The 11,719-nt window shown below is 33.9% G+C and overlaps 1 pseudogene; it reads right to left on the minus strand.

Moving 5' to 3' along the window:
- Positions 1-9,669: 9,669 nt before the first annotated feature.
- LOC145243019 (U2 spliceosomal RNA) lies at positions 9,670-9,785 on the minus strand (annotated as a pseudogene).
- Between the last annotated feature and the right edge of the window lie 1,934 nt (positions 9,786-11,719).

The following is an 11,719-nucleotide window of genomic DNA, read 5'->3' on the forward strand; positions in this document are numbered from 1 at the left end:
CCACAGAAGCACTGCTCCAACAAGTTCATCCTTCTTTGCATATTTTTGAAACACATGGCCATACAACAGTTTCCCTCTCATTATAGTTTGCAAGATGTTTCAAGCTGCACCGGTTGAGCAGTACAGGGCAGACAAGGCAGTGTTGCTTCGTATGGTTCTTCTCTCCATATTTGTAGATGGTTGGGTCAGTTTTATAGCCCAATGATCATAGAAACTTTGGATCACCCTTATCCTATTCTCAGGCAGTTAAGTGTTTTACACTGGAACCAGGATGCATCTGACCTGGGAGATTCCTCATGTTAGTAGAAGAGGTGGGGCGGGGGGCTTTCTCTAGCCACCTGGTTCACAGTCCGGTCTCTTTAATGTTTTTAGGGGTTCAATGTGACTGAGGCAGCTTCTCTTTGACTTCACATCCATGAAGGAGATTGCATTCATTACCAATAGTTTTTGAGGATCAAGGTAAAAATATTAGTATTGCAATCTTGGAATCTTGCCAAGTAGTTTTTGGGACACATTTACATCTGTAATTTGCTTTATAAATGGAATAAAAATGCATCCTTAAAAAAAAAAAATTGTTATGGACAATGAGAAAGGATATTTTACCGTGATGGGAGAAAACGATCCTAGGGTGAGTGATATGAACCACCATCAGTAACTCCAAATATTCATTCTAAAAATTTATGCTTTATGTTCAGTGGGATTGAAAAAGAACTCTGTACTATGAGCATCTGCCAGACAACTAATTCTGAAAAAAATATACTGTTCATAATTGGATGAATTAATAGCAATAATAAATGGCAGCTAGGTACCTTTCGCTTCCCTAAATTTTTATTTTAGTCCAGGAGCGATGTTTCTGACAAAAAGGGAAGAATTGCTGTTTTTTGGGTCAAAATCTATTCCATCTATTACTTATAATTGGCAAGTTTTTAACCTTGAAGTAGTATTTTAGCTCCTTAAATCAAATGGCTTTATGCCGTGTCTGGAGTGATTTCCATAAAAAAACATGCTTGTCTAACAAGAATGGGATTATATTTTATCACGATAATGCAGACCATGCATTTCTTTGGCAATTAGAAAAGATTGTTGCTGCTTTTTTTTTTTTTTTTTTTTTTTTACTGTTTATTCATCTCAAACAAAGCACGGTGTCACTAAGTCGTAAGGGGCTACTAATTTGACCAGCTTTGCCGAAATACTATGTAGGGAGTTGGGCAACGAGATGTCTGTTCACATTACACTTGAATTTCTGAATGTTAAAGACACAGTGCCACTAAGTTGTAAGGGGCTACTGTTATATGTGTGTTATCTATCACTAAATGTTTCTAACTGTGTATTTAGTGAACTATTGTCCTCAGATTCCTTAATGTCTATTTTAACTGCCCATGACTCATCTAGTGTTTTATGTGTGTGCGTGTTATATATAATTCACAGTACATTTATAATGGCATACCTGTTGCTGCATGGCCTTCTATCTTTTGGTTGCTGTCTGGGAGATTCGTGAGTAACGTCTGGATTATAGGAAGAGGGAGGAACTGTTTTGATGCCCATCTTGATGAAATAGTCTGTGACAAGGATGGAGTTGTGGATTGATGCATTCGCGCAAATCCTTCGCATCTTTAGTTCCTTGCGAATAATTGTGTATACAGTTCCTACACTGACATCAAACTGTGCATTTATTGTGTTTATAGATACACAACAGTCCTTATCCATGAAATTCTTTATTTGGCCAATCAACTCTGGTTTTCTGACTTCGTTACTCCCCTCCCCACGTTCCTTATTGTCCCTCACAGACTCCTGCCTTCCTTGAATCTCTTATGTCACTCAAAAACTGATGCAAGATGGTCCAAAAGCAATCTGAAGCATTCCATATGTTTCTGTGTCATTTTTTTTCTAAGTTTAAAATAAAATTTTATTGCAGAAAAAAGTGTTCTGTGATAATGTTGGGCGAAGGTCATAAAATGTCCTTGTACTCCATCGTGTTTTTAAGTCATTTTTGGTCATGGAAAATGTGGTGTCCATTCAATTTTCACATTAAACGATTAAAACTTAAGTGTGACAGACAAATGAAAATACTATTCATAATTAAGACAAAAAAAAAGAAAAGAAAGGAAAATGCTATTTTAAACTTGAGTGTGACGGGAAAAAAACGAAAATATGATTAAAACGTAAGTGTGACAACAAACGAAAATATTATTTCAAACTTAGATATGACAGATAAGAGAAAAATATTTCAACTTTAAGTAGGACATACCAACGAGAATGTATTTCAAAATACGACAGAGAAATGAAAATACTATTTCGCACTTATATGCGACAGTCCACCGAGAATGATATTTCAAACTGAAATGTAACAGGCAAACTAAAATATTATTTAAAAACTTATGTAACAGACAAACAAAAATATTATTTAAAACTTAAGTGTGACAGAACAGCAAAAATTCTATATTAAACTTAAGCATAACAGATAAATGTAAACACTATTTAAAACTTCTCAAACAAACGAACAACAAACTTAAATGCGACAGAAAAACGAAAATACTATTTTAGGACTAAACATGACAGACTGACAGTCTTCTTTATATATATAGACTCCATATATAGATTTTTGTACGCATATAAATTAAGATGTATCCACTCAATTTGACTGTTTTGTGATGAAAATGACATTTCAAATTCAAACATGACAGATCAATAAACCGACAAAGCGTCTCATAGAAATGCAAGAATGTATCTATAAACGCAAGTCAGACTTTTCGTTTATCTGTTAACTTAAAATCATTCGAACCTGATGGCAGCTTCATATCTGTTGATTAAGTTCAGGCGACCGATGTAATTTTCATTCGAAATCAAAAAAGATGAAAATAAGATTTGAACTTTGTTCAATGTTCAGATTGGGATAAAATTCTATCGTTGAGAAGTAAACCAAACACAAAATGGATGATTTGTAAAAGTTTCTAACCATGACGAAGTAAAAACGTCAGTACGAATAAAGATAACCATCGTTTAAGAAATAAGTTGAATTGGCGCTTCTACACTATTGGGACGTAATTTCGGAAATCGTAATACTGAATTTCACGTGAAAACAATAGTGTCTGCGTATTTCCCGTATTTTAAAGATGATTATATGCAAAAAATTACGGAAATCGATAAGGTAGAAAGTTATTTATTAAAGAAAATAAAAAAATAGAATTTGATGAAAACGATCGTAAGACACAGGAGAGTTCAAAAGCGAGGTCATTTTCCCTTTTCATTTAAACAAAATGGTGGCAACTTTTCACCTGCTAACACGATTAAAGTTGTTTTGTTTAATAATTCAGTAATATTCAGGTAATTTCGACTGCATAATTTGGAAGCTATCATTGTAATTTATTAGAATTGACAAAAAAATGATTTGAAACCATTGTTTTTTTATCTGAAAACTACATTTATCGATTAAAAAATCTCGCCCCAATTTTGTAGAAGCGCCATTAAATTTGGCAAGAAAACAATTTGCATTTCATTCTGATAAAAGAGATTGTCTTATTTTTTTCAATGCAAGCTCCATTCTTTAAAGTACATGGTTCCGATTTAACTGGGTACAAAGTGTATAACATAATACATTTACACACGTAGACCCAACACGTTGTAGCAGTTTACGTCGCAAAGGAGCGAAGGACAAGTAATAACTCGATTCCTTTTTTTGTAACAACGACATTTATGTCCTCATTCCCTCGCCATTCGTGACTTCTCATTACAGCTGTGACATCCCTGATGTGACCACACTTTTTACAGTCTTTCTTTTTCCCTACCAGTGACTTCATTTCGTATTTTTGTATGCATTTGGATATGTGTGCTCATGCTCTTTTACAAGTGTAGTATCTGTTCCTGTTGGGGGTTTTTCTCGACCCTAAAGTCACCAGAGTTTAGGCCATTATTGCAATGGTGTTTTCTCTGTTGACTGGGTATATGGTTCTGTACAGTTCTAGAACGTCCACCCTCCCAGGCTTTATCTTCTCACCTTTTAAAAAGGGTAATTTTATTCTTAATCGCCTGAGGCGCACCTACCGTCCTATGACTAATTAAGCATTTTTTTGTAGGCCTGAGTGCTCTTTCTCTAGGATGCTGGCTTTTCAAATCCCACTTTTCTGACCTTGTGTCACATCTTCCTGCCGTGAGAGCGAGATAAGCATGCAAAGTGTAGTATCTGTTCTGATATTACACTTTATCTTTTCTGTCCTCGGTCAGTGAAGGAGCAATCCATCTAGACTGAGACAATTTTTATTTTTTGTCCTAATTAAGAATGCCCATTTTTGGAGAACTGGATTTTCTTCACGTTAAAAACAGGCCATATGTTTCAATCTTCACTATAAGATCTTGACAATGATAAAAACAAAAACAAAAATTGTCCATATCATTCTGAGGAAGACTCATTAGCAAAAAATTTGGATAAAAAATAAATACTTCTTTTCTTTTGAAAAAAAAATCCAGCTTCGTAATTATGGTGGTGGCAACCACTTATTTGCATATGCGAATAACATAACACTATAAATGGCAAGCCTAGGTTGGCCTTGGTGTGTCTTACTCAAATGCCACCGGAAGTGACGCCGAAGAGCGTACATGTCCTCCCACCAAGATTCTGACTCGACACCGTCATTTGTACATATTGTAAATATACCTTTTCTTTAATACACTTATTATTGCGTTATCTTGTTGTTTGCGTCTTCATTGTATTTCCTTACTAATTATTGTTCAACCTTGCAACCACAACAGTTGGCGACGAAATATGAAGCGTCAAATATAACAGTTTGACGAAGAACTATTTAAAAAAAAAAAAAAGTACAACGCAAAGGTTGACCATTTTTTTTAAGGAATGCAAAGTGTTGACGAGCAAACGGATTTTACGCTAAAGAGAAGTTTCAACTCAAGTGAAAAAAAAAAACTCTAACGTGGCAAAAGCGACAATTTACGCCGTTTTCTGGGAATCCGACTTGTAAACGAATGTAAAAGTGAATTTTTGTTTTGTCGCTACACGACAAATCTTACTAAAGGACCAACTTGCAAACGAAAAGCGAACTTTGTTCTGTCGCAAAAACGACAGGTCAGACCCGTATTACGAAAAGCAAGGAAGTAACCTACGAAAAAAGTTCACCAGTAGATTCTAATTACTGTTCTCCGTAAACAAAACAACAACTAAAGGACTTTTTAATTAATGTTTTGGTTGACGTCGGTACTAAAAGGAAATACCACAGCTAAAACTAAAATTCAAGGAAAGGATTTTTTTTCTTGAAGTTGTCACTGAATAACGGATAATACAGTAAAACGTCACGGGAAAAAAGGTAATCTCAATTTAAGAGGTATTTTAATTACTAAAATACTAGAAAAAAAACTCAAAGAACTAAATGTACTGCATACATTTATTCAATTGTGACTCGGTTAAAAAAAAAAAAAAACCCAAACTTTTATTTTGTGGAAAGAGTTACTTATTAGTAAGTGCCTAAAAACGGAAAGTCAATTCCATTTCGTGATTCCAGATAAACCTGTTTTATTATTTTTTTTTTTTGCAGCGTGACTCGCAAAAAGAATATATTATTGCAAGCAGCGATATTATTATTGAAAACAGGAGCTTACAGCAATTTGCTTTTTTGTTGTAACCCAAACCGGTGTATATTGTACATAGTACAATATTTTTTTTAACTACACACTAAAAAAAAAAAAAAAAAGAAAAAAAAACATGGAAGACTTATCAAAAATGTTCATGCAATTTTTACAAGCACAGGCTGAGCGGGGTGAACGCAGACAAGCTACACAAAACGAGCTTTTGCAAACACAAATACAGGCACAGGCTGACCGCGAGGAAAAGAGAGAGGACAGATTATTGAAATGGCAGCAGGAACAAGAAGAAAAGCAGAAAATGGCACAATTAAAGCAGAAAAAACTGCAATTGGAACAGGAAGAAAGGCATAAGAAACTACAATTGGAATATGAAGAAAGACAAGATGAACGTTTTGCTAAAACACTGGAACTACTAAAGAGTAATCGAGAAAATGTCGATAGTGTTAATTTCTCCCATACAACTATTTTTAATAGCATGGACACATTTCATTATGTGCCTGAAGAAGAGAAGAATTTTGAAGCATACTACACAAGATACGAGGATGTTTTTCAACTGGACTGTAAAAATTGGCCAAATAGTCAGAAAGTGAGCCTCTTACTCAGAAAATTGGGTACATCAGAACACAGCAAATTCGTAGATTACATATTACCTAAAAAAACTGCGGAATTAGAGTTCATGGAAGCTGTAAAATTACTAAAAGAATTATTTAATCCGAATATATCTCTTTCATAAAAGATGGCTGTGCATGAATCTAAGAAAGATGGACAACCAAGATTATTTGACATACGCATCAGTTGTCAATAAAAACTGCGATAATTTTAAGCTTGCAGAACTAACGGTAGAAGATTTTAAATGTCTAATCTTCGCTCAAGGGTTAGTTTCCACGAAAAATGCAGAAATACGCAGACGAGTGTTGTCTAAGCTGGAATCTGAGCAAGATTTAACCCTCCAGAAACTAGCAGAGGACTGTGAAAGGGCCATTACACTAAAAAAGGATTCAAAAAATATAGAAGAATCTGGAGTGGCATATGTAAGAAAAGTTAGAAAACCATACGCACCAACCAAGAACTTTACAAAGAAAAGCAATGGAACGGGATATTCCAAAGATAATAACCATAAATATAGTACAGAATATAACAAGCCTCTTCCTAGATATAACTGTAAGAGATGTGCAGAAAAGCATTGGGAATCAGATTGTCCTTATAAGAAGAAAAAATGCTACATTTGTAAGAAGGTGGGACACAAAAGCGATTGCTGCAGATATAAAGATTACACCAGAAAGAGAGTACAGCAAACAAAATCAAATACAAAATTAGACAAAGATCGGCGAAAATACGTAAAAGTGGAAATATTTAAAACATCAATAAAGTTACAACTCGACTCCGGCTCCGATGTTTCTATAATAAACCTGAATACGTGGAAAAAGTTGGGGGAAACCGGCCATGATGAAAACTAGTAAAGCAGCCCGGACGGTAACTGGAATTTTGAAATTTGAAATTTGAAGGAGAAGTTGTCCTCCCGATAAAATTGAAAAGGATTTCGAAGAAATTAAAAATATTCGTACTAAAAAATAGTGAAAATCTGTTTGGAATAGATTTAATTGAGAAATTCGGACTATGGGATAAGCCAATCAATACATTATGTAAAAAATTTGAATGTTCTTCTCCAACAACAGTAAATATAAAAGACGATTTAAAAGAATTATTTCGTGAGGCATTCACGACTAACTTAGGTCGCTGCAATAAATTCAAGGCCTCGTTTGAACTTAAAGAAAACGCCAGCCCAATTTTTAGAAAAAAGCGAAATGTTCCGTTCGCTGGGTTGGAAAAGATTGATAAAGAATTAAATAGATTGGAACAGACGGGAATTCTATCAAAAATAGAACACAGCGAGTGGGCAGCCCCCACCGTATACGTAAAGAAAAAGATATTGAAATCTGTGTGACTTCAAATCTTGGGAGGGGGGTGTTGTGGTGGCAACCACTTATTTGCATATGCGAATAACATAACACTATAAATGGCAAGCCTAGGTTGGCCTTGGTGTGTCTTACTCAAATGCCACCGGAAGTGACGCCGAAGAGCGTACATGTCCTCCCACCAAGACTCTCTGACTCGACACCGTCATTTGTACATATTGTAAATATACCTTTTCTTTAATACACTTATTATTGCGTTATCTTGTTGTTTGCGTCTTCATTGTATTTCCTTACTAATTATTGTTCAACCTTGCAACCACAACAATAATGTTGGAAGTTTCATATTCCTACTTATCTTTCTATGCAAAGGAAAAACATGCATGTCACCCGGTGTCAGGTGAAAGGAAAATATGCCCAAGTACATTAATAAACACTAGCGGAACCTGTGGAAATTCCACAGCAGCATTTTTCCTATGCAATATATTGTTGCTGGGCATGCTGTGAGCGTTCTGTTCAGCATGAATGAAGGCACAATCATATTCTAGTTTTTTTTTTTATTAAAACTGTACTGCCCCCTTACTAAAATAATAACTTTGATATATTTCATGGGCTAGTTATTTCATTACAAACACACCGGTCAATTAACTCACATTTTGTCATTTTTCATAATTATTGAATATGTTATTATGTTTTACAATAATTTTGCATAATTTCAACCCACATTATCGCCTCTCCCTTTACTAAAATAGTAAATTTGATATATTGTATCGGCTAATTATTTTATAAAAAACACAACTATTAATTAACTCACATTTCATCATTTTTATTTTTAATAATTCTTGGATATAGTACTAATTTTGACAATAATTTTTCATCATTTAAACTCACCATATCGCATACCTTACTAAAATAATAACTTTGATATATTTTCTAGGCTGATTATTTCATTACAAACGCATACATCAATCAACTCACATTTCATAATGTTTCGTAATTCTTGGATATGTTACTAATTTCGACAATATTTTTTTATAATTTAAACCAACGCTGTCGCCCAACCTTACTAAAATAATAACTTTGATACATTTGCTGGGCTGATTATTTCATTACACACACACTAATCAATTAACCTTCATCATTTTTCATAATTCTTAGGTATGTTACTAATTTCGACAATCATTTTTCATAATTTATACCCACATTATCGCCCTCTCTTAATAAAATAATAACTTTTAAATATTGTCTGCGCTTATTATTTTATAACAAACACACTAATGCATGAAATCACATTTAATTCTTGGATATGTTACTTATTTCGACAATCATTTTTCAGAATTTTAACCCACATTTTCGCCCTTCCTCCTTTACTAAATAATAACTTTGATATATTGTCTAGGCTGATATTTCCTTACAAACACACCAATCAATTAACTAATATTTTATCATTTTTTCGTAATTCTTGCTAAAAAAATACATTGATATATTTTCTGGACTGATTATTTCATAAAAAACATAGCTATCAATTAACTCACACTTCATCATTTTTTTAATTCTTTGATATGTTACACATTTCGACAATTATTTTTAATATTTTTAACCTAAATTATAAACCACCCACTACAAACATAATAACTTTGATATATTATCTGGGATGATTATTTCATTTCAAACGCACCAAACAATTAACTCACATTTTGTCATTTTTCATAATTCTTGGATATGTTACTTATGTCGACAATCATTTTTCATCATTTTAACCCACATCATCGCCCGACTTACTAAAATAATAACTTTGATATATTGTCTGGTCTGATTATTTCATTGCAAACACACTAATGCATTAAATAACATATTATCATTTTTCATAATTCTTGGATATGTTACTAATTTTGACAATTATTTTTCATAATTTAAACCATCCTTATCACCCTCTCTTACTTACAGTAAGTAAACAAAAAAAGAATAATCAGAACGGACATTTTCCTGGGCATTTTATAATTAATCAGGAGTAACACTTCCAGGGCATTTTGTAATTAAATCAGAAATAACTTTTTCCAGCTATTTTTTTAACATTAAAACTTTGTTACATTAAACATAGTACCTATTCACAGTGCCTCCCTACGGGACAGATTTAGACACCAGGGTCGTTTTTTTAACGTGGAGAAAAAATTGTCTTAGTCGTAAAGGATTTCTCTTCCACTGAGAGAGAAAAAATTGAAATGTAGCACCTGAAGATCAGATACTACACTTTGATCTTAGCCAAAAGGCCAAGAAAGACAACTCATTTTTATTAGCTTTGCCGTTGACAGCGACACCAATTTTTTAAAAAATATTTTCCTTTTCAAGGGTGACAAGGTTTATTTGGAATATTCCACTTTTTGGAATATTCCACTTTCCTTTTTTAAGGATGCACAGCATGATAACGGACGGAGCGATAAGCGTAATAATATAATGATATTTATTACCATATCGACAAATGTAAATGAAGGCAGTAACTTTGCACAACAGAACAAATACAACACGATACAAATGTTCATAAACTCACCCACTGGATGGAATCTCTATCATTGATAAGACGGATATATTCTACCAATGCTAGATTGGTGTTCAGTCTGGGGAATAAGTGTTCGTTACCATATAAGGTAGGATTAAGGTTCTCATTTTTTGTGGATTGACTCTACCCTATAATATAGGATTAGGGACTATACCTTCCCCACATGGCTTTTGGCCCACTGCAGAAGGAAACATGTTTTCACATTTGCTGTTTTAGTCTTTTTCCTAAGAAGAAGTAAGCCACTGATGGCTTTGGTAACTGGTGTTTTCTCTTATTCCTCTACAATACTCCCCACTAAATAGAGAGTATCTGAAAATTAACATTTTTTTTTACACTTATACAAAACAAAACAAGCAAAAATTTTCTTAAAATGAGCAGGTCCGTTGTATTTGGGAGGGAATATTGTAGGGGAATAAGAGAAAACATCGGTTAGCAAAGCCACCAGTGACTTACTTCAACTTAGGGAAAAGGCCAAAGCAATGAACGTGAAAGCACGTTTCTCCCTACAGTGGGTCAAAATCCATGTGAACGGGGGGGGGGGTAGCGCCTAATCTTCTGTTATGTAATGTTACTATCTTCATTTATGTTTGTCTATATAATAAATATATAATAATAAATATATAATAATAAATGTATTTAATGTATTTGGGCATATTTTCCTTTTATTGCGTGTCCCCCAGACATTGAGTGACATGCATGTTTTTCCCCTTGTAGAGAAAGATAAGTAAGGATATAAAACTCCCAACACTGTTGACCCTAACGTGCTGGTTTCTCAACAGATTTTCAAATTTCCCACGGATACTTCTACTGTAGTAAAAGTGATCTCAATATTTGTACATGCGTCCAAGTGCATCTCACTACAACTATCAAACATAAAAAAGTTTCTTCAGCAAGATAGGAAGAAATCGTCGATCTTCGGTTATGCTGTAAGATGTCGATAATGAAAAATATTTTTATAAATGTCTGTATCGCCCTAACGAAAGCTCGTGGCGCCGAGAATTTAGATTAAAAAAAAATGATAATTAATTTATTTGAAAAACGTCCTGCATCGTGTTATCTGGTTTCTTAACAAATTTTCAAATTTCTCATTATACAGATGCTTGTATTGTCGTAAAATTGATCTCAGTATTTGTAATTTCACTTTAGTAATTACCTTACAAGTACCTAAAGGCAGGTCTTATCTGGAGTCTCTGTTGAACAAGGTTTGAAACCGATTAGCTAGCCTTAATAAGCACCATCCATATATAAACAGCCCCTGCTGCTAACAATAGGAAGCAACGGTGGTTAAGCGGTTAATGATACGAACTGATGACCTGGGCGTTTCAAGTTCAAATCCAATTTGTTCCATAAAATAAATTTCACTCAAGATGTTGGCAACCTTCACATAATTCCTGCCATAAGTATCCAATGTCTTTCTAGAAAGAATTCTGACTAGAAAAATATAACGGGAAACCAAAGCCAACAATGGAATCTTCGAATTCATACAATATGAGGATGATACTTGCACAATGCAGAAGCATTCGCCTCTTCTTTATTCTTAGTGACAGCAGCATCATAATAACAGTAATATACAGCCTCCAAGGTGTTTAATTTCTAGAAGTACTAACTAAATTCGCATATTTTTTTTATTTTAGAAGCCAACTAAAGGGAGACAGACTTT

This window comes from Euprymna scolopes, chromosome 2 (genome assembly GCF_053919585.1).
Source record: "Euprymna scolopes isolate OS-2025 chromosome 2, ASM5391958v1, whole genome shotgun sequence".
Classification (NCBI taxonomy): Eukaryota; Metazoa; Mollusca; class Cephalopoda; order Sepiida; family Sepiolidae; genus Euprymna; species Euprymna scolopes.